We start from the raw sequence: 24400 nt of genomic DNA on the forward strand, positions 1-24400 counted from the left end.
AGCAAAAAAAAATTAGCCTTCTATAAGAGTCTTGCATTCATTTCTGAATTGCCTTTTTTACTTGCTTCTCTTTTGTAAAAGAGTAATGAATGACAAGATCCATTTCTCAAATAAGATTTTCAAATCTTATTTTCTCATCACATACATACTGCATTATCAGCAGGATCCAAAAAGTTCTTCTAACGTTTTGGTTTAACACAGGTCTTTATTCCACAAGATGTGTATCCCAATAGAAAGACTTACACATGTTTTAACAATATAGCTTTAAAGTCAATTTGCATTTTTAAACTGAACATTTTAAGCAAGTCATAAGTATGCAGGAGGAAGACAACAAATGGTTAACATAAACTAATCAGATTATACTGGTTTCAGGTATGTCCAATTTTATTTTAATGGAATTTGATCAATTGAAGTTTCACAACCAGATGGAAAACTTTTAACTACATCTAGTCTTCATGAACTGATAGCACAAATGTGCTTTATTACACTAAACATGAGCAAAGCCTAAAAATTTAACAAAAATGTCATTTTTAAATGCAAAATCTACAACAGTGTGTGCACTAGCTTGCGTATCACGTAGGCAGCTTGGATGCAACATCCATGATTGACCTCAACCAACAGAGCATAGAAGCTCACACACTGGACTCACAATTCTTAACATGGTTAGAATGTCAGCTTTCCTAAAACAAAAATCATACCCAGTCTATCCAGTTTGCAAGAAGCATATGCAGAAATATAGAAAGTAGTACAGACCCAAAATGAAACAAACCACAGAAAGTTCACATAATGAAGTTTATTCACAGAACAAAAGGAAAAATATTCAAAAAAAATACAGGAAATTGAACAGCATACTTTTACTTCAAGTATGCAATACTCCTTTTCTGGTGTATCCAAACATTCTTTACATATCACAAACAAGAGAAAATCTGCAGATGCTGGAAATCCGAGCAACACACACACAAAATGCTGGAGGAACTCAGCATGCCAGGCAACATCCAAGGAAAGGAGTATAGTTGACAATTCGGGCCGAGACTCTTCTTTACATATCATTGGTAGATTCTACTTAAAAAAGAAATTGTTTAATTTTTGCATTTTTTTGGATGAACAATAAATTAGTGGGGCCCTTTATAACCTGTGTGATATTGCTGAACAAAGCATACATATCAAGCACCATCAGACACAGTTCTGAAGTGTTACTAAAATTAAACATCTTATCACTTCATTGTTTTCAATCCTACACCTACAGTAAAAGCAAGTCCTTCATAATTTCCCTGACATTCAAATCTTACTTAAAATCACAATGCATTTACAGCATGGGTATAATAGCTTATACATTAAACTGTTAAAAAGAATGAGCATAGCACATAATGAGAAACATTTCATGACTCAGTCTATTATTTATTTAATTTGTTTTCTTCATTTTGAATGTGAATTTTATACACGTACTTTTTATGGTTTAAAATTTCTACCTTCTTAATTTGCAAACATAAGAATTGTTCCTGTTAATAAAAACAGGCACGTCACTCACAGCCTGAGAACCTCTTAGATGTTGAATCTTCAGAGACTCTAAATGACCTCCAAAGTTTACTGGTGTGCTATTAATATAGTGCTGGACTAGAAATTTTGTTATTTGTACAATGGACTGAAACACTGTAAAACAAAACAAAGACTGTTCCAAATCACAGTGTTCACTGACTGCAGATTATCTAGTTTCATCATCTGACAAATCACAAGTGGAAAAACCAAACATGAACAGACTAAAAATATAGGACGGCTAGTAAAATACAGCGATTTTCTAATCAGGGTGTGGCAACCTTCAGAAATGTGACATCAGAACACTCAGATAAAATATAACATATTGAGAATTCTGCTCAAAATGGAATGCAAGTTTTATGTGCTTTATAAAACATTCAAAGTAAAAACTTGTATTCAATAATAACTGAGCATGATGCAATCAGTTCCTGAACAAATCTGTTAAATGTGGGAAATGACAAAGCATGCTGGAACACTTGATCTTAGACCTCATTCCCCTTCCTTAAGAATCATTTCCACATTGCAGTTTCCATCAGACTGTTGCAGCAGATGTTGGCTGTTAAAACTCCACAGATGACACAGTTCACAACTTCTCTGAGATTACTGCTGGCCACATCTGTAGCTGATGAGATAGGAGTGCAGAAGTGTGGCAGGCACACAGGCAGGCAGCCTGGACAAAATATTGTTTTTCACTCTAACCTACACATGATCACTTTATGCAAACATCTACTGTTAACCTGCCCTATATCTGCCATTTAGAAGCAGCCTGTCAAAGTAACTTCCTCAATACAACTTGAGCTGTATGCAAGCATGGGACAGAAAATGAGAGCATCCAGGAAGCAATGTGTTTGCACTGCGAAAGCAAACTGTGGCAGTATTTCACAAACCACAACACCTCTACTAGCTCCTCATTAACTGGGCTACATTCCAAATTCATTTGCAGCCCCTAGAGAAAGCAGCTTCTTGTATTTATTAAAATGACAAAACAGAACAGATTTACATATGCAAAACACAAAAGCAACAGGCATTACCCCCAATTGACCTACAGCATGTAGTAGCTGTTGTGGCATCACAGATATTCCCTCACAGATTCTGTAAAAAAAGTCAGAGGTGTATGAATACCATCTGGGTACCACTTATTTAAACCTGGCACTTTTCCTGCAGCAGGCTTCAATGGCGATGTGGAGTAATAAACTGTGTCATTCCATCAACTATTGTGTCCATAAAAAACTAATACACAATCAACTTCATTATTCCTGTTGTGACATCCAGATAACTTTTTGGAGATTATAACATAAACAACAAAACAACATGAGAATGGATTCACCATAAGGTAATAGCAGTGATTTCATTCTAACCAGGTCACTCATTTACGAAAGATACAGGTGTCTTACAGACCACCATGACTTCACATCCTCCATGAAACCAATACCTAGTTTGAAGTGGGTTTAACATTTTCACTGGGCTTAACATTCTCGAGAACATCAAGTCAGAGGCCACTGTTGATATCTGTAATATCCTTTGTATTGGGCACACAAACATTCACGCAACCGAACCACAATGTGTCACATCCTTATCAAGATATGAATTCTCAAATTCATAATAAATAACTGAATCTAGAGAGGTTATTTTTAGGTACAGAAAGAACGTTTTTGCTTCCTTTTCCAATTCAAAACAAAATCATATTACAGTGTAAACAAAAGTCAGCCAAATATATTACTTCAGTTAATATATTTTCATATTTATTTGGACTGCACAACTTGAAAGAGGGGCACTGCATTTCTCGTTGCTGTAGGGTCAGTCTCAGTGCCTCATCTGCTGCATACTGACACAGAGCTCTATGTTCTTACAACACACAGTAGGTAGTGCCTGAATGATTGCTGTCTTTTAGTGACATGCTGGAGAAAGGGCACCAAAACACCTTCAAAGCTTGTTCGTCTGACTTATATCCTATTTATACTGTCAATCGGACACAGCTAACCTCATATCCACAATAGTATATTTTTAATACTGAGCATAAATTCTTCAAATTCTTAGTTTCAAAGTCACCTCGTTCAGGAGTAGGTTTCATGCCAATAACAATTCAGAGGCAATACAGTGTGAACTCTAAATGAATTTCAAGCTTACAGTTATATCTGATGAACCTCCATCTTCAATGAATCGTCACACTGCAGGGACAGACTAACAGAGCCATTATCTGTGCCCATATGGTCACAATACTCCTAGATTAATGAAGGTTGAAGAGATTCTAATATTGGAGGGATCTAATACATATAAATGCCATTGACATTGGAAGCATCTTTCTGATACAACAGAACAGTTATAGTCAGTGTATATATCATGAGACAAATGAATACAGCAAAGTAAATGTGCCTTTAGAAACAGCATGCATCGGAATTTTGAGGTAAAATTTATTTTACAATGCTTTGATATGAGAAGTACATCTAATATGAAACTGGACAGCTAAGTATTGTAGCGTTTAAGAAACTGCTCATGGAAGCTTATATTTGTCTGTTGGAAAGCTGAATAGCACTGCCCAATTTAACAGTTAAACAAAATACTAAGCATATGAAAATAGAGCACCAAAATGCAGCAAGTGATTTAATAAGCCAATAAACCTCCAGCCATATGGAATGACACTGAAACCAAGAGAATGCTAAAGATGGTGTGACTAAAAGCAGAGTTTGTGACCTAGAAATATAATGGTCTAACAATTATTTTTCCTTATGCAACTATAAAGTCAATTTCCTTCATGTGTCATTCCTTTTGAAGTATTGCAGCTTACCTTAAACTAAGTTGTCCCTGGAGTGATTTCCAAAACCAACATCACCTAAACAAGGCCCAAGCTCATACCCAGGAATTTCTAACATTCCCCCACCTATCCAACTTGACCTGATCATCCAACCTCAAAAACCCTCCAATCAGGCCTTTTCACATTTATGGCCTCTCAAAGGCCAGGCCTGATTTTGCATCCCACAGGCAATCTTCATTTCCAATTATAGTCACTTATTTCTTTGACATTGCTGTTCTCCAGCATGATTCTGGACCTCCTGCCCAGTTCTTAGCCAATCATTGGTGTGATCTTGGGTGCCCCCCAAACCCTTGCCCTTGATTTTTTATTTCCCTTTATCCTACTGTCCCACCCTGCCAAATGAGACTAAGGGCCAAGGCTAATCCTATCCCAATAAGTCCTGCCTTAGCCCTGGCCAGTGCATTGGCCTAAGTCGGGTCTACAACTGGAAGTTTATCCTGAACCCATTTGCCTAATTTGGCCTAATTCCTGCGCAGCAATTTTTCTGTTACTGAAAATACAGGTGACACTCTTTCAATTCTGGATAAAACCAACCGAAGTATGACACAGAGGTCCATAAATGAAAATGCCATATCTACATCAACCACACATTTTAGGGTGCACTTGAATACCCAAGTCTATTAATCTAATATTAAATGATAATTGGGAACAAATTTTGAGATAGAAGATCTTTAACTGATACCTCACTTAAAATGTAATGTTGCATCAGCAAGAGTCAGGGTGGATCATGAAATTGCAGCCAATAGTTGCCCAACAAACCAAGTGGGTTCAGAAATAAATCGTAGTGTAAAGGGCAAAACAAACAGACCTTATCACCAAAACTACAATAAATAATTAAGGCAAGGTCTTTTTTTCCAGAAAAAAATAGGTAGATGATGAACTATTACACAGAAATAATGAAAATAAAATCATTAGCTGTCTCCTACACCAGTTAAGTCACCAGACTTTACTGACAAGATGATTACTCAATATTTACCACTCTGGATGGGAATAACCATTTGAGTTGCTTCTATTGTATTCATTCCTTCCGAGCTGTAAATAGTTGAATATAACACAAAAATTTGTAGAAAAAAATCTAATATAATTCCATTTAATTCAGAATAATAAATATATCTGATTGGCAGATTGTACTTAGTCATATAGACAAATTGCAAGGGATTTATTTACAAATAGTTTCAGCGGCCCAGGGCTTTGGAGAGGACAAAGGGGGATAAAAACATTTTGGGACTATATTCCAGATCATTTCTATTCCTGCTGGAATATAACCATAATGATTTGAACAGCAAGAATAAAGGTATTCATTGATTTGCATCATGGTGAAAAATTATTAGCTGTATTTGACAACTGTACATCAAAGTGTAACTATAATGTGTCATTGCATTAACAAACAACAGTCTGAGGATTTTTCTGGGAACAGCCCTCAAGTGTGCTACATTTCTGGAGCCAATGCGGTGGATGACATCGAGATTGGGGGCACAGTGGACAGCGAGGAAGACTGTCAAAGCTTGCAGCAGGATCTGGACCAGGTGGAATAATGGGCTGAAAAATGGCAGATGGTATTTAATGCAGTCATATTTGAGGTTTGCACTTCGTGAGGACAAACCAGGATAGGACTTCAGTGATTGGTAGGGCACTGAGGAGTGTGGTAGAACAGGGGGATCTGGGGATACAGATGCGTAATTCCTTGAAAACCATATCACAAGAAGATAGTAATGAGATCTTTTGGTACATTGGCCTTCGTAAATCAAAGTATTGAGTACAGCAGTTGGGAAGTTATGTTGAAGTTATAGTAGATGTTGGTGAGGGCAAATATGGAATTTGTGTCCAGTTCTGGTTACCTACCTGCTGGAAAGATATCAATAAGATTGAAAGAGTGCAGGGAACATTTACAAGGATGTTGCCAAGACTTGAGGACCTGAGTTATATGTATTTACTAGAGCATAAGAGAATGAGAGGAGATGGGAGATGGGTATAGATAGGGTAAATGCAAAAGGGTAAAGGCTTTTTCCACTGAGGTTGGGTGAGACGAGAACTAGAAGTCATGGGTAAAAAGTGAAAGGTGAAATGTTTAACGGAAACATGAGAGGAAACTTCTTCACTCAGAGGGTGGTAAGAGTGTGGAATGAGCTGCCAGCAGAAGTGGGGGATGTGGGTCTGATTTCAACATTTAAGAGAATTTGGATAAGTACATGGAGTGGCACGGGTATAGCCCAGGTGGAGGACAATGGGACCAGGCAGATTAATAGTTCAGCAAGGGTGAGATGGGCTGAAGGAGAAATTTATATACTGTAGAACTCTAAGACTCTATAGTATACCCACAACCCACTAACCCTAACCAATGGGGGAGGAAGCTAGAGCACTCAAAGGAAACTCATGCAGTCACGGTGAGAACATACAAAATCCTTACAGACAGCAGCGGGAATTGAACTGTGATTGGTGATCACCACTGCTGCAAAGCTTTGCACTAACCACTACACTACTGTGCCGCCCTCTACAGAGTTACCAAATAGTTAAGAGTCCATGAAATACATGCCAGCAAGATTCACTGCATTCAGCAGAGAAAAGAAAATAGAAAAATAAAGGAGTTTTTTTTCAATTATGAATTTCCGTAATTCACTTAGATTCTTGAAACAGTGAATGCATCTGTACTGGTACGACATTACATTTACTCCAAGGCAAAAGACCTATGTCTTCAGACAATTGGATTCTGAATGCTGATGTTTTAACTTCCAGTAGTCTTGAAGATCAAGACAGCTAGTAAGTCACCTGGATTTAACATAAATTTGTGCTTATTATAACTGTTTCAGCAATACTGAGAAGCATGTAGAACTATTTCATTCAAAATCAGATGCACAAAATATTCTAGCATCTCAGTTTGAAATGTTCAGTGGAGTTGATATTACTGAGCAGTATTGGTATTACTGGAGAAGAGGGAGAAGTATGATGAAACTGTTCTTAAATGAAGGACCTGATGATATAATGTGTCAATCTATGAAATAATGAAACTCATGCTCTCCACTTTTGTATGTATGCTTAAACAAAGTTTCTAAATAAGGCATGTTTCAAAGTGAGACATAATTCAACTATGAGACAGGAAATATTTAATTTTAACTTGCCTTTATTACTCAAAACATAGCAGAACAAGACAGTAGATATTATATAACTTTTAGCTCCTCACTCAAAAGCAAAATTTCCAGAGATCTGAGAGGATATCACTTATTCCAGTCATTCATATTTCTCAGCAAGATACTGGGAAGTAAACAAAATTGACCAAAAGAATGGATGTACAAAGACAGAGCAAAAAAGATCACTGTTTTTCACCGTTTATTCATATTATATTGAACACTTGCGCACAGAAACAGGCCCTACAGCTCATCTATTCCATGCCAAACTATCTAAACTGCCTAATCACACCAACCTGCACCAGGACCATCGCCCTCAATACTCCTTATCATCCATGTATCTATCCAAACTTCTCTTAAACATTGAAATCAAACTCACATGCACCACTTGCGCTGGCAGCTTGTTCCACACTCTCGCAAACCTGAGTAAAGGTGCTTCTCATGTTCACTTTAAGCTTTTCACCTTTCACCCTTAACCCATGACCTCAGGTTGTAGTCCCACCCAGCCTCAATGGAAAAAGCCTGTTTGCCTTTACCCTATCTATGCCCCTCATAATTTTGTATACCTTTACAAAATCTCCTCTTAATCTTTTACATTCTAAGAAGTCATACCTATTCAACCTTTCCTTATAACTCACCGCCGGCAACATTCTTATAAATTTCCGCTGTACTCTTTCAACCTTATTTACATCCTTCCTGTAGGTAGGTGACAAAAACTGCACACAATACTCCAAATTAGGCCTCACCAACATCTTATACAACTTCAACATAACATCTGTACTAAATACATAGATTTCTGAAGGGCAATGTGCCAAAAGCTTTCTTTATGACTGTGATGGCAGTTTCAACGAATTATGGCCCTGTATTCCCAGATCCATTTGTTCTAACGCACTCCTCATTGCTCTACCGTTCACTGTGCAAGACTTACTGACCTGGTTGGTCCTACAAGCTTGCACTTGTCTGCACTAAATTCCATCTGCCATTTTTCAGCCCATTTTTCCAGCTGATGCAGATCCCTCTGCAAGCTATGACAACCTTCCTCACTGTTCACTATACACCCAGTCTTGGTGTCATCCGCAAATTTGCTGATTCAGTTATCATCCAGATCATTGATATAGATGACAAACAACAATGGGACCTAGTACTGATCATTGCAGCACACCATCAGTCACAGGCCTACCACTCAGGCTTCTCCTGCAAAGCCAATGTCTAATCCAATTTACTACTTCATCATTTACTTGTAATTTCACGTTAAGAGAGCCTTAAATTGTTGTATTTCATACCCACACACAGGACATAAACAAATGTGTTATTAAATTCAGTAATACAGGTGTCTCCCACAGTTCGACAGTTTGGGTAAAATATCTGCTTACAGAATTCACAATTCACCAGCAAAAAATCTGGGATCTGGAATAAAAACTTGTTCTCACGGAATTTATCAGAGAAAATGTAAATAAAGTACAAAATTTATTTTTAGGTCATATTTCTTAATTCATGCACACATAATGCAGATTTACAGCAGAGAAAATTCCAAAGTGGATCATTTTCAAAGAACGCAATAGAGAAAGACAGCTTCCATTTTGTTGTTTAGTAAGGAAAGTCTTAAAGTACATTTCTGCACCATAATTGGGTTTGTTTCTGATAATGCATTTGAAAGTTCTCTTAAGTACATCACCAGGTCTTCAATAATGTGGGATATATTTCAATAATCCTTTTCAAATACAATCATATCAAGCCAAGATTTGTACTTAATCAAAATCCAAATCTTAGAAAATTACTAATACTAATTATGCTGGAACTCTGACTTAGACTACCATTCAAGAAATCTATTCAAGGGTTTCCGCAGGCCATGGTGTAACAAATGATCTCAGTGACAAAGATCTGCATACTCCAGCATCTCTTACTAATAAATGACTAAAAAAACAGTGATAGCTGCTGGGGCTCAGACAGACAGAGAAACTGATACTTGTCTATCACCCCAGTAGAGAACTTAAATCTGCTGTTGTTTCTGTTTGGCTCAGGGTACACCAATCAATAAGCATGTCTTCTCAGCAAAGGCTGTGAATGTTCAGTATTAGAACATCTTTGGAATGTGACTGTTTTTGTATTAGTGACATAATACTATCTGCATGCTCAAGGAATAAACAACCAGCCTTGCCCTGAGAAGCTCAACCATCCACCACTTGAAAGTTTCTATTGAAGATTTTTTTAAAAGATTTTTTTTATTCACACTACTTGTTTCATTCTCAAATTTATTCTACTGTTTCTCCATTTAATACTTTATTCCCTTTATCTTCCATGTTGGAGAGACGAGATCACTCATAATAAACAACAAAATAATTAATTTTATTTTTTTCTATATGTTTCTTTACTACATACACAAAAAGCAGATTGGTTTTCTTGAAACATGCCTACATGACTGTGTACAGTGACAATCACATAGTAGACACATTGGATTTGATTGGATAGTTCTCTTGTTAATCAAGACTGGTGAACATGCAGCTGCAAGTGACTGAGACTGATTTTAAGCATGTAATTTTACATGTAACTAGTGTCTGTTCAGTGGATTCTTCTACAGAAGTGAAACTCCTATTAGGTTCCTTTAGTTTTTAATTATACTTTTCTTCAAATGGTTTCTCTTTTCTGAGTAAAATGACTTTGCTATGCTGTAGGCTACTGTCAGTTATACATCCCACCCCAACTCCAATTAGAATCAGAGTCACACAGCACAGAAAAAGACCCTTTGGCCCAACTGGCCTATGCTCACCAAAATGCCAGTCTAAGCCTGTCCCAGTTGTCCAAGGTTGGTATGCATTCCTCTATACTATTTGCATTTTGTCCAAGTGTCTTTTAAATGTTATTGGTGTACCTGTCTCAACCACCTGCTCTGGCAGCTCATTCCATATACAGACCACCCTTTGGGTGAAAAAGTTGCCCACAGTTCCTATTAAATCCCTTCCACCTTAGGTATATGCCTCTGGTTATCGATTCCCAACCCTGAATAAAAAGGTGCATTCATCCAATCTCAGTTACACTGCTGATCTGCTAACCACAGTCCTTAATGGACAAGGCACACTGCAATGTAATATCTAATGTGTTTCAACACACTTCCTAGAAAATTGTGGAAAGCTATTCTTCTCAGACTCTGAATTGGTCCCTGCTAATGATGATGACAAGTCACCTTATAAAAATCAGCATCTTTGATAAAATAATTGAAATTTAACATGAGGTTTGTGTTGGCAATGTGGAGATTTTACCCTGTAGTACATATAAAATAACTGATTATTTAGTTCGTATCACAAATGACTTACAAACTCAGGTATATAATACCTTTATGAATACGCTACTTTGTACACTTCCTTCAACCTTAGTTATTTTCAATGAAGATGAAAATTCATACAAGACCTTAAATTGTCAGGTACAACCAAACTCCCAAGAATGTGAGGAGAAAGAATATGTCCTTTATGTCTGCAAAGGGAAGCGATGCTGTAAATCTTTCAATAATTGTCTGATATAAAGTACACTGGAATAAGCATAATTAGATCATTTTATGTTTAATAATAACTGCAAGTGATTGCTGAAAATAATGAACAGGAAAATGTATGGAAGTACTGAGCAAAGGAAAGATGCAAGTACAGTGGATTCCGGTAAAGTAGAACACCAATTAGCCAAAGTTTTATGGAAGTAGTTAATAAGGTATAAAAAAAGGTATAATAAGGTACCATTTAACTAAGTAACAAATTATGTATTATGAGAACTGAATGTCTGGTGGCAACCAAGGGTAACATTCAAGATGATTGTCGATTCCTTCAAATTTTTTGTACTTCCTAACTTGTTGAAGTAGTGAAATCATTTCATTTTCACTCCTGGCTATTCCAGCATTTCCAAGTCTGAATACTTGCAATTTCAGTGAGCAAAACTGCTCTGAATTGTCTTACTGCTTATTTCTTGCCAACTATCAGCAACAAAAGTCACTACTTCTTGAAAAGATATACACGCAACTGATGCTATTTAAAAACTATTCACTCTAAGCATGATGAGGTATCTAATGACCACATAAACACATCCAACTGCACTAGTTAGAAACGGTTTGACAACAGTCTCCTATCCCAAATTAGCAGCATAGTGTCTTAAACAAACAAAGGGAACCCCAGCTGTTTTTGTTCTTCAAGAGTTGTCCCAAATTAACTGATAACCCAATTAACTGGAATCCACTGTATTTCCAAACTTCCACCAGTAGCAGCCTATGCTGTACACAGTTCAGGGGTAGTAAGTCAGAGCTTCTAAGGTTCCATAAATTAGATGTTGTGAAAATGCAAACCATAACCTCAGCTATAACATTAATAGATGCATTTAGCGGCTGCTTTATTAGGTACACCTGTCCACATGGTCATAAATGCAAATATCTAATTAGCCAATCATGTGTCAGCAACTCAGCTTATAAAGATGCAGACAGTGAAGTGGTTCAGCTATTGTTCAGACCAAACATCAGAATGGGGGACGAAATGTGATCTAAGTGACTTTGACCGTGGAATGATTGTTGGTGGTAGACAGGGTCACTTAAGTATCTCAAACTGGGGATCTCCTGGTATTTTCACACACAATCTCTAGAGTTTTCAAAGAACGGTGTGATAAAACAAAAAGTATCCAGTCAATAGTTCTGTGGACAAAAATGACTTGCTAGTGAGAGAAGTCAGAGGAGAACAGCCAGACTGGCTCGAGCTAATAGGAAGGCAACGGCAAGTCAAACAACAACGTATTACAACAGTGCTGTGCAGAAGAGCATCTCTGAATGCACAACACATTGAACCTTTCAGTAGATGGGCTACAGCAGCAAAAGACAACGAACACAGACTCAGTAGCCACGTTATTAGGTACAAGAGGTACCCAATAAAGTGGTGACTGTATGTTTAATCTTAATAGTTCTGTTGATCCTGTGTACACATCAATTCACAAAACAATCTTGTGAAATGTTATGACATGGAAGGAGGCCATTTGCCAATTGTGTCTATGGCAGTTTGCAGATTATTTCCAGGTCCCATTTCCCAATTGTTTCTCTGTAACTTCTTCCCTTCCACAAACTCATCAACCACCCCATCCTCCATTTTCCTGCCACCCAATTTCACAAGTAGCACTTACAATACCTAATTAACTTGCCAACCAACACATCTTTGTAACATGGCAGGAAAGCAGGGGAGCTAGAGAAAACCATGTCATTACAGGGAGAATGTACAAATTCCAGTCACAAGGTCAGGACAGAAACTGGAGCTGTGTGGTGGTAGCACTTACTCTATGCCACTGTGCCACCCATTCTACCGTATTTGCAAAATTTTACGTAACCACAGAGAAGATCCACAGAAATGCAACCGATAATCTTTTGATCAATAGTAGCATATGTTGCAAGTATTTAGGAAGTGTTTTCAGTAAATGGAGCATTTTCCCACGACAAATTTCCTTACCCAATTTATGCAAAATTCTGTCTGCAAGGTCGATTTATGGACTTCTCTATTCCTTCCATTTAGCATCTTATATACACAAACTGTTACATAATGAACTTTTCAAATAGTTTCCCACAAGTCATGTACATTAAAACCTGTTTAACCTCCAAATCAATGTATGTGTATGGTAAAGATCAGCAATTGTTCCATTAACACTTAACTGCATAATAATTCGCAGTTAAAGTATGCACAAAGTAATCATCATGACCCCACCACCACTCCCAGCATTACCAGTTGATACATTCAATATCATTTACTCCATTTGATATCTTTCATTTTCAACATCCTTTTATTAGTACTTTGCTCTCTCAACTTCCTACCTTTCAGTAAATCTCAGTTATTCTATTACAAATTGGTATTACGAGACCCAGTCAAGGTTATTTAATAGGATATTCCAAAGCTAAGTGAACTGTAACCAATAAACACAAATTAAATTGCCATTTCTACATTTAACAGGACACCACTTGAATGAAAAAAATGGGCAATTTACTATGTGCACTCTAAAGTTTTGCATGTATAAGATTCATAATGCTACACCTCTGTGAAGTCTACAATTATGTTGCTCACTGCCAGCAATTGACAATTCCTTTCAACAGATACAGCAGTACCATTTTAAGGCTTTTTTGCCACCTTTTCAAGTACAACTTCAAATAATTGCACTCAATACTTCGTTGACATACTATTATATCTTGTGAATCTGCCTATTTTTAGCAAAACCAGATTGCTGGACTACCAGTACACATTTTGATTTAGAAAAGACATTCCCTGGAAGGGGAAAAAAATATCTAGCATCTAAAGCAGCACACCCAAATGATGGAAGAACTCAGAGGGCCACATAGCACCCATGGAGGGAAATGAACAATCGACACCTCAGGCCAAGACTCTTCATCAAGACCAGAAATAGGAAATGTGAAGTAGTCAGGCTACACAATACAGTAGTTGAAACTGTGTGATGGCATCTCATTTGATAAACATCTTACTTTGTAGGTGTAATTAGGTTTGTTATTGCAGAACCCAATACACTATGTGACTATCAGGGATGACATAATCTAAATTTGCACCTTGGTTTCATTAGTTATTTATCACAGTCCAAAATGAAGGTTGCCCTTTACTGAAGTTTAAACCAATTGTGCACATTAATTGTGGACAGATATCTATCCGACATTCTGCTTGTTGAATTAATACGCTACAACCAGCAGGGAACCATAAGAGACAATGTGGCAAAAGCTAACATATTACTAATATGTAAGCAGCATTTTTATTAAGATGGGCTATCCTACAAATTGACTTCTCCAAAGGAAACATCATAATAAAAGCAACTTGCCACTAATCTGATTTCAAATATAATCTGTGTTTAAGTCATTTATGTGGGCCCTCAGTGAATTAACTCAATAAGTAACCAAGTTCTATAGACCAGTACAGATTCAAACCCTCAGTCTTCACTTTTTAAATTTAGCTCATCTGGAAAATCAATGTAATGAAACAATTGGCCTCAGTGCCTCTAGACTAATGAGGGGAGAAATCTGTTACCAATACCACAGCAGACTAATTCCACTGCACACATTCATGTGGAAGAGGAGGTGAAAAGTAGGTTGGGTGTTGTTCTATGTATCTCCTCCCCAAAGGAAGGCACTGCCAATATGCAATCAGAGCCTCCACAATGCCAATGACAGCACAAACACAACCAGTCATTAGTAGTACCTTCAAACCCAGACCATACCAAGCAAAGAAAGAGAAGTAAACTTGCCAATAAACAGATTCAGTTGTTTTTAAGAATAGAAATTATGAAAAAGGATCTAGTGCTTTCCCAGCATGTACGACAAGTAAACTCTTTTCAGGCTTCCAGCCAGGTAGGCATATCATTTATAACTGACGTTTCAATGACAAATTCTGCCATCCCTGAAGAAGATGGCAGTGTTTCTCATTGAAATATTGGTTATAATTGATACCTGTACCCAGCTGGAAGCCCAAGATGAGTTTAATGGAAATTATATTTACTAGGAACATCACATTTTATTTTGCTATATAATTAGTAGGTATGAAGGAAAGCGATACACATGGGGATCAAAATTCTGGGAAATCCCAAGTGCTTCTAAACCCAAGTTAAGCTATATAGGCACGGATCATTAGTACTTGTGAGTTTGCCTCAGAGCAAAACTGGGGGCTTGTTCCAATGTTCTCAAGACTCACAAGTAGCTTAAATTAATAATTTCCAAAAAGACTATCAGAATATCTCCGAAAGAACCCCAAACCACTCCAGTACCAATATTTATTCCTCTCAGAAAATTTAAAAACCCACTTGAAATAGTTTCACATCAAACGATTATGTCTATCAGAATCTCAATCTGAAAATATTAAAACTTCATCACAACAAATGTTTAAGAGTGAAGTAATTTTTGACAACCAGAATTATTAGAATTAATTACAAAACAATTGTCACAATGTTCCTTTTCAGGGAAGGGAATTTGCCATGACAACTGTACGAAAAGTTTGCTTCAAAACCTAATCTAAAAAGAACTCAGTGGTGTTAAATTAGCTTTAAAAGTTAACCTCATTGTTAATTAACCACAGCCTTTTGTACCATATTACAAAATTCAAATTTTGTTCACACCAGAATAATCTTCCAAATTAAAAAAATTCTTCAAATTATAAAGTTTGAGCAATCCTTTAGAAGAATATATCAATATAACAAGGCTTCTACAGATACATGAAAGAAGTGTAATATGTGTTATTTGCTTCAAAACAGCAAACTAAAGAGTCAACAATATTGCAATGCCTTAACTACCTATACATTATCTTTCAGTTTCAAAAGTAAAAATACATTCTGTTCTTTTTCATAATGCAATAATTTGATTTTTAATTATTTTTCTCCTAATTTATAATAATTTAGTTAAAAATACTAATTATTATAAATTAGGAGAATTATTATAAATTCTAATTTATAATAATCTAGAACTCCAATTAAGGAAGCAGTGTGCACTTTTAAATTTAGTTAGATCAGTTACATATATCATGTTTAGACAATAAAAAATAGATGATTTTCTTTTAAGTATCACAAAAATGCAGTTTCCAGCAATTCCCTATAAATGTATTCTTTCAACTGACAAGGCTAGAAATTGGCACAGACTTGTCTGACCAAACCTACCAGTGGTTGAAAAGCAACAATATAACTGTGATCAACTTGCTGGTACAGAAATGACATCAGTAATATAATCATGACTGCTCACTATGAGTTTCACCAATACAACATCAGATTTTTAAGAGACTATTTTTAACTCCAAAGATAACTACCTGTAAAAGGCATGGGTGTTTTCAGTAAAAATCAAACTGTTCTGTTGTGAATTCGGCAGTGCTGTCTATAATTCTGACTGCCAAGATTTTAGTCGATGAAGGGAAAGTTGGCAATGTTGGCAGATAGTCTGATTGAAGGAATTCTCACCGGTATGTTTCAACTTTATTATGAAGGCATTCCTACATTCCAAAATGAAATGCAAACTGTTTAAGTTGTAGACTTTCTAATGGTGCTACAGCACTGTAATAGTATTGGCACAGTTTAATTAATAACCAGATAAATTTGTTTTCTCTTCATTTATATCCTCATATGAATATTAATTTGACTCTTTCAAAGAGTATGACTTAGCAGACATCAGTTTCACATTTTTGAAGCATAGCTAAGACAAATAAGCCATCAATTTCAGATAGTTATTTTTCTTCAAATTAAGTACTGTAAAAGAGTAACAAATCAACCTTTATTTTTGCAAAACTTGGTTACTATAAATTCAGAGGAATAAAGAGTTAAAAATTTGGACCTACTTCAATGAACCATCCTCAACATGGTGAGATTTTGTCAAAGTTCCAGAGCTCCTTAAGAGTGTATCTCCATACAGCTGTCAGTGTGCTTTTATCAACAGTCTATACAAAATTATAGACCCTCTTAGGGATATGAATGCAATTGAAATTCATTCTATTTTAAAATTTCAACCTTTGCTGCAAATATACCCACTGTTTATATTATATATGTAAGGACAATTGTCAATTATGGATCATGACAAACCACAATAATGTCATTACTGTTTTCAAATTACATCATTTTAAGTGTTATATTATTATAAACTGATTGTTGTCAGGCCTCAGATGATAAATATTATGTTTACAAACACTCATGTTTAAACTTACTAAGTATTAAACTGGATTTGAACCACAATTTAAACTATTTAATTTTAATAATAATTTAATTGAATATTTTACCCATTGAAAGTAACTTTTAAATCACTGTTGAAACAAGTTCATGCAATACCAGCAATGTGATAATCAAAAATGAAATTTAATCATCTTTGGTCTACCTTCACAATAAAAACTTCTGCTTTCAGATCAAAGAACTTTGAGTATATATGAATAAATATCGATTTACTACAGCTGCAGGAAATCACAGCACAAAATAAAACATTAGAATGAAAAGTACTAAAAAGAATTCATCAGTAGATATTCACTGCAATACCCATTTGATCCATTGGGGAAACACAAATAAAGTAATGAGAGTCACTTACAGGGCTATGATGACCTCAGAAATAAAGGTACACCTTAATACATGACAACTGCTATTGATATCAGAAAGCAACCATTTCACAGAACCAATGTAATCAAATGGCACTTTAACCACAATTGCTCTTATAAAGTTAGTTAAGCCTGTTAGTTTTCAAAGAATGTGCTGTTGTCATTCAGAAGTCACGCATCATTAACTCTTTCTCTCATTTTGGCTTGCCTTCAAAAACTGAGAAATGATTTCTTTTCACAACTGCGTCTAAACACCATCCATATGGCACACGAGAAGGGACTTTTAGTTGGCAAAATATATAGAAAGTAATTTACTTTTTTAATAACAAGAAAAATTTTTGAAAACACTACGTTAGACACTTAGGGATCAAAATCAAAATTATACACATACATTCACCATTTGAAAATAGCTTAGCACCTATTCATAATGTAATTGCTAGTTGACAAAGGCCAATCATGCTATCCCATTATATAAAGACCCTCTAGAGAATTTGGTTTGCTTTTGGGAAGTTTATTGAACTGCAATGCAAAACCATATATCTACATCGTACTTTATGTGTAATTAAGTCTGTCAGCGCACTGCTAATGTACTTTACTCAAAAATCATTAATTCTCCAATACCTAATGCCAACTTTATTCATTAAGAGCCAATTACTTTTTTCTGGTATGGATTGCTTTTCCAGCAATTTTGTGAATTTATGTACAGGTATGAATCTAGGCAATACTGATTATTTGCCATAAATGGCAAATAAGCTTTAATATGCACCCAGTAATGCAATCTATAGTCAAGATGTTCATGTTAAATATTAATATATTGATATTCTTACAATGATTATTAAACATGTCAAATGAGGAAGTTCTGATATGTAATAATTAAGTTGCTCCTAAATTTCAAACTGTTCCTGCTATCATTTATAAAAGTAACCACATCTAAAAATGCAATAACTTGTAATAGTTGTCAATACTTTATAATTAAACTATACAATTATAATGCCATATAATGTGTTTGTTAAAAACAAATGGTTTAGCTTTAAAGCAAGTTGTCAAGAGATACAAGAAGAATGAATAAATCTCAAGCAATGTACAATCAGCAGGATTTAATTTTTTTATCTCCTCCCCTTGATTAAAGAACATCTGTCCCAATAGCTGTATTTATTTGAGAAATACTCGAACTATTTGCACAGACCTACAAGGGCCCTAGTTCTTAGTTGAACTACACATATGCTATTTCCAAATGTCAGTTTATGCTCCAACTCAAACCTACAGCCACAACAGTGCAAAGCAAATGACTCAACTATGGCAAGGAGGAAGACTCTGTTACTGATTGACATGTTCAATATGCTCTCTCAAATCCTGCCTAACAACACTGCCTTCCTTTTTTTTATTATCATTCGACTTAATAAAAAGGAAATAACTTTCGAAAGACAACCGTTAAACATTTTTGGACATTTGTACAGACAGCTAGAGTGCATCTAAATGTTGGATTGTTTAAAAGGAACTTTTAAAAAATGTTAGCTTTTAAATTATCATACCAGTTTACCAATTCAAACTGCTTTCATAAGAGAAGAAACCATGCAAAATCTGCTAGATAGTACAATATGGTACGAAGACATTAAGATAACTCGACAAATGCTCCAGAGAGGAAACAAATTTATTATTTTATGATGTTTATACTTCATGTGGAAACATTTTTCAGTGAACTGTATATACTTAAATAAATTATGGTTAATATATTTCCATGGATTTAAGTTAAATGCATAAATATAGATTTGTTGAGATTTGCTGCCTATTCATAGTGAAGGATTGTTTCATATAAATATTTAAGAAATCTACATATGCAAATATCAAAATTGATTTTAGATTTTTATATTTATTTATTCCACTGAGTGTATTTTAACCAATTTTTAAACTTAGCTGGTGTCCAGTATCTCCAACTATAAAATGAACTGTGGTTGAATGTTCTCATTTTCACAGTTCTTGCAAAGTCCTACTCTAGCTAATTTACCAATTCTCAAAATGTCCCAATGTGTTGCAAGCTACTATCAAAGTACATTGCATCTGGGCATTAAAGAAATCGCCTACAGCCTGCCTAATTTATGAAATGTTCCACTATATTTTGTTGCAGTTCAAGTTCTTAATGCAACCATACTCTGGCAAAACATAGCAAATTCCACTTCTACATTACTGTTCCACAAGAATCTGGACTCAATGTCTCTTAACATTACTCTGAAAAAAAATCCACAGCGCATGTAACGAATGTCGAGCTGCAGCACCAAAACAGTAGTCTATATATATGTTTATAAAGATATATAATAGTCGATTATACGTTCAGTAATTTGTACGCTTTCTATAAGTTCATACAAATGGAGGCACATGGCAAATAAAAAAAAATTCTAAATAATGTGTATCCTTTGGAACTTGTTAAGAATGTAGTCCAAGGCAGGTGATCCTCGTGATTCAAATGTTACATTCTTCACGGTGGGATCTTAATGCAAACACTTAGAAGCGCTTTTGGACAGTGGAGGTTTTGGGGTCCCATGTGATTGTTTTTTTAAGGTAAGGGAGAGGGTCAGATTTTCTCCTTTACCATTTAGTTTTACTATTGTGCAATTCCATGTGTACAGAAGCGAAAAGGCAAGCTCACCGCCTGGGCACACGGTTGAAAGGTTTCGGAGAAGCAGACCCTTGACAACGGCCCAGCAGAGGCTTTGTTTGATCTGCAAATGCTTCGTTGCTCTGGGTTGTCAAGGTTCGCTTCTTGCTGGCCTGTTTACTTTACTACGATTTTCTCAGACATTTGATAATCCAAGATGAAGGAGGACTGAATTCCACATTGTTATCTTTTCTCTAAACATTAAACAGAGCCTTACTTTGAATGCCTCCCCAGCCCCCTCAAGAGATGCCCCAAGTAAACAACAAACGGATTGTGGGGAGGGTTGAGAATGGCCGCCCCTGGGGATGCAACAGTCTGATTAATATTATTACAGTTATCTGGATAATTATTCTATACTTCATCAAGCGCGCTACCTTGTCCCTACCGTTGTTCTTCCCTTTAAACTCCGCGGGCAAACACGAACAACTCATTGTCCGCCCGGACAGCCGCCAAAACCTCGCAAGTCCGCGAAGTCGAGCGAACAACTTTCGGTCAGGAACTCGCGCGCGCCGCCCTCCCATCAAGAAGGGAACAAGAACGGGATATTTTGTTTTTAAAATCTACTTTGCAGAAATACACGATAACGACGCGTGTTTCAATGAGGCATTGTTTTATTCTGTTGTTTGTTGCTCCAATGACAGTGGACGTCCCGGAGCTGGAAAGCCGCATCTGACGTGCAGCCCCGTCTGACAGGCGAGTGTGAAGGAGGGAGGGAGACACAAGGAGGTATACAAGATCTGACTAACCACCGGCGTGACCACAGCGGACAGCCCTTGCACCACTGCTCGGCTGGCTACCTGCGTAGTATTTCGTCGACAAAAAAGAAAGTTAACAAGCACTGAGTTAACTACAAAGTGAGAGCTCCCGGGGACAGGCAACGCGATGCGATGCCGGGCCCGGAACGAGCACTGAAGGGATACCGCGACCCCCACCAGCCATCACCCACCCACCCCGCACTCTTCATCCAGCCAGCACTTGCTGGTTGGGGGGAGGGGGGGTCCGAACTCATCTCAAGCCCTGCCCTGCTCCGGCCGGTGTCCCTGGATCACACACCTCACCTCAAACAGAGTGGGGCGTTCATTAGGGAAAAGCTATCTATCTTCCGATGATGGTGAATGAGCGAGCGGGGGCGGAGAGGGCGCTGGCCGGCACTTTCGGTTTGAAACACTGGTATTGTTTCTGGAAGTGGGGGCTTGCGCTCACCCTCGCTGTCGGGGTGATTCCAGCCTTTCACCCAGTAACATTCCCAGCCAGCTAAAGCGTTAGGCCGTCCGATACACTGCAACGCATTACAACTCTCCAGCAGATAGCACTACTTTCTTAAAACAGCAGTAAGTTTAAACCGCCAGCGCTCTGGCTGCAGGCTTCTTACTTTAGTACTGGAGCTCCCAGCGGCCAAAACTTGGAGAAAGTGAAGATGAAGTCTATTCGGGTCGCACTGAAGAGCTGAAGACACTAGCCATTGCATTAACATGATGCCCCCTTCCCCCAAACACAATAAATAACTGACACACACAAAAAAACTCAATGCAAAGCAGCATGGAATGCTCAAACTATGACTAAATAGAATTGTGCAAATGTTGGGATCATCAATTGCCCATATTTTTAATGACCTTCAGTATAATTAGATGCTATCGGTCTCATGTGATGCACATCCAAACTCAGACGGGTCTTTTTGTAAGTACTGGATGAGAAAAATTGACAAATTTCAGGAGTTCCCCCTCCCCTCCCCATGCGGTTCCTACTGTGTGCCTATTCCCCCTACAGGAATGGTGTGATCCTGGAAAAAAGATTCCTCGGTCCACAGCCTGTCAGGTCTCCGGCGAACTGCCGATTCTGCTCCAGCTCCTTAGCAAACTCGCAAAAAGAAACCTCGCGCAACGCAACTCCTTGAAACTGGCCACACTCGCTTATAACCCCTTGTTAAACAAACCAGAGAGTCCCACATCTCAACTGAGACACAAACCGCCGTCCCCCCGGCCAGCGCATTTTTCTTTTGCATGGCCAATGCAAATTAATTATGCCTGAGTCGAAACTCACTTTCACAAACAACAACATTTTTTTTGCAAACACCCTAAACTGCACGTGGGGCTTGAAGGAAATCAAAGTCAAGCCAAGCAGAAAGAGTTAATCTAAAAGCGAATGGGGAAAGGGAAGAAAAGAGAATTAAACTCAAACTTACCAGTTGGTACAGCTTTAGGTTGTTGGATAACCAGAAGATAATTTGACCCTGCAACACACATGCGATTGTGTACGAGAAAGCATGCAACAAGCACACAATAAATAACAATATATTACTCCGCTCTGGCACTATGTTGTAGAGCTGCCGCTTTCCAAACACAGAAAAATCTCCCTGGTACAACTAAGAAGCCGGATTGAACTCACACTTCATGGAATTCTTTCCTATCCTGCTGCGCGCGTTACCCCACTCTTCATTATTGAGTATTCTAGAGAACTTAATGAGTCTTGTGTGGGGGGGGGGAGAGAGAATACAAATCGCGGAGTTGGATGTTGTTATTTTTTGCTGCGAGCTGCCCCCTGACGTCATATCCACCTGCTGTGTAAACAACATGTATCAGGGCTTTAAGGGGGGAAAGCTGGTCTAGGATTAGACCTTTCAGCGCATTTAGGGTGCACCGGTGCAATTTTGGCTTTAATGCCAAAATTATAAACAACCATAAAACCCGATGGTGTCATTCGGGCTGTGGAGAAGCTCGACCCAGTGAAAGTGATTGTGTAAAAAGTGAAAGTGTATATGTGTGTGTGTGTGTGTGTGTGTTTCTTAACAGACAGCTGGGCCAAGGAAGCGACTCCGAGAGTCGGCAGCGCTCCGCTCGCTTCGGCTCCGCTCGGCACGGCTCGCCCGGTGCACTCTGGCCAATGAAGGCGGCTGGGTTCGGGAGGTGAAAGTTCAGCAGGAGGACAACCCTGTCAGGAAGTGGAAAGTGTCAATCTTTTGAGTGCCAAACCTACTCTTACCTACTTCACTGACTCTCTATATATATAAAAAACAAGGACGATCTGGAAGTGTCGAGCCACTAATGTGCCTTATTTTTCTCTCTCGTTCAGTAGCTGCGGCTCTATTCAAGGGTTATTTATTATTTTACAAAGGAAAGAAATAACAAAAGTTCAGTTGGAAGGGGTAAGATGTACAGGGTAAAGTTTATAACTTGTAATACATGTCTGTTTTAATGGCTTGTTGTGCACATCTAGTGTATCATTTCAGTTCTTTGATGAATGGGAAAGATGCTCTTTGATATGATTGTCTGGATATAATCAGCTCTGAACTCCACCATCGTGGTGTATGACACCAGCCTTCAAACCTTTAATCGCCTTTAAGACCTATCTTCTGATACATTCTTACTCTGCGTATTAAGGGAATTGATATATAACTCTCTGAAACATCGAGCACACGAAACTGCGATAATTTTTTTCCTTGATAGTCTTATAATAAAAAACATTAATTACGAACCCGATGGGGCGATTTTTCTTTTCTTGAAAAATGCTTGCGAATCGGTTCAGTAGTCCAATTAACACTTCTAGAACGTAACATTAATCTGCAATTTAACTGAAATCTTTCTGAAACCTTGCGTGTCCTTGATCAAGGACTGAAATGCAGAGATATAAATTTATTTATAAATGACGCTTAATTTATTAAAGGGGGCATCGGTGGCTGTGCTGAAGATTGGCGGATTTCTTTCAAGTCTCCATTCTACTGAGAGATGGATTTGCGCAAACGGAGAGCTTGGAACGCCATCCCCTGGTTATAAAAGCATCGGGAAAAGTCGAGGAGAATATAATGTATAAAAGCAGTATTATTCGTGTGAGATCCGTTAAAGTTACAATGTTATAGATATTATTCTAAAGGCATCCCGGTAATAAATGAACCAAATCAAAAACTGACTTCAATTCATATTACATTAATTGTCATTTTTTTGGTTTAATTGCAAATACGTAATGCACTATGTAACTAAAATTAAGTTTACATACTCAGAGAGGATAATTCTCAACCGGTTTTACGATAACTTGTGCTCTTATGAAAGTACTAAATTTGAATTCTACGTAACGGTTGAAACTTTGGGTGGCGGAACTTCCTACAGTTCTTTTCAGCCTGTCTAAATAGTGGTCTATTTCGCATTAAATAAATTGAAATGGGTCTTTGTCAAAAGGTGGAAGCCGAAAGTATCTGGGATATTTTTCTGTCTCCGAACGAAAAACTGTAGTGGAA

General features: G+C 37.3%; 1 protein-coding gene across 5 annotated transcripts in view; it reads right to left on the reverse strand.

Moving 5' to 3' along the window:
• The window catches only part of foxp1b (forkhead box P1b), a 524891-nt gene extending 502387 nt beyond the window's left edge, over positions 1-22504 (reverse strand). For 3 of the 5 annotated variants that reach the window (XM_059944321.1, XM_059944319.1, XM_059944326.1), the window contains exon 1: positions 22355-22504. The gene's annotated coding sequence lies outside the window, so the exon portion shown is untranslated. Of the gene's footprint in view, positions 1-20557; positions 20576-22354 lie in introns of those variants that run through there. The other 2 variants (XM_059944324.1, XM_059944322.1) reach the window with 1 other exon arrangement.
• Between the last annotated feature and the right edge of the window lie 1896 nt (positions 22505-24400).

This window comes from Hypanus sabinus, chromosome 19 (genome assembly GCF_030144855.1).
Source record: "Hypanus sabinus isolate sHypSab1 chromosome 19, sHypSab1.hap1, whole genome shotgun sequence".
Lineage (NCBI taxonomy): Eukaryota > Metazoa > Chordata > Chondrichthyes > Myliobatiformes > Dasyatidae > Hypanus > Hypanus sabinus.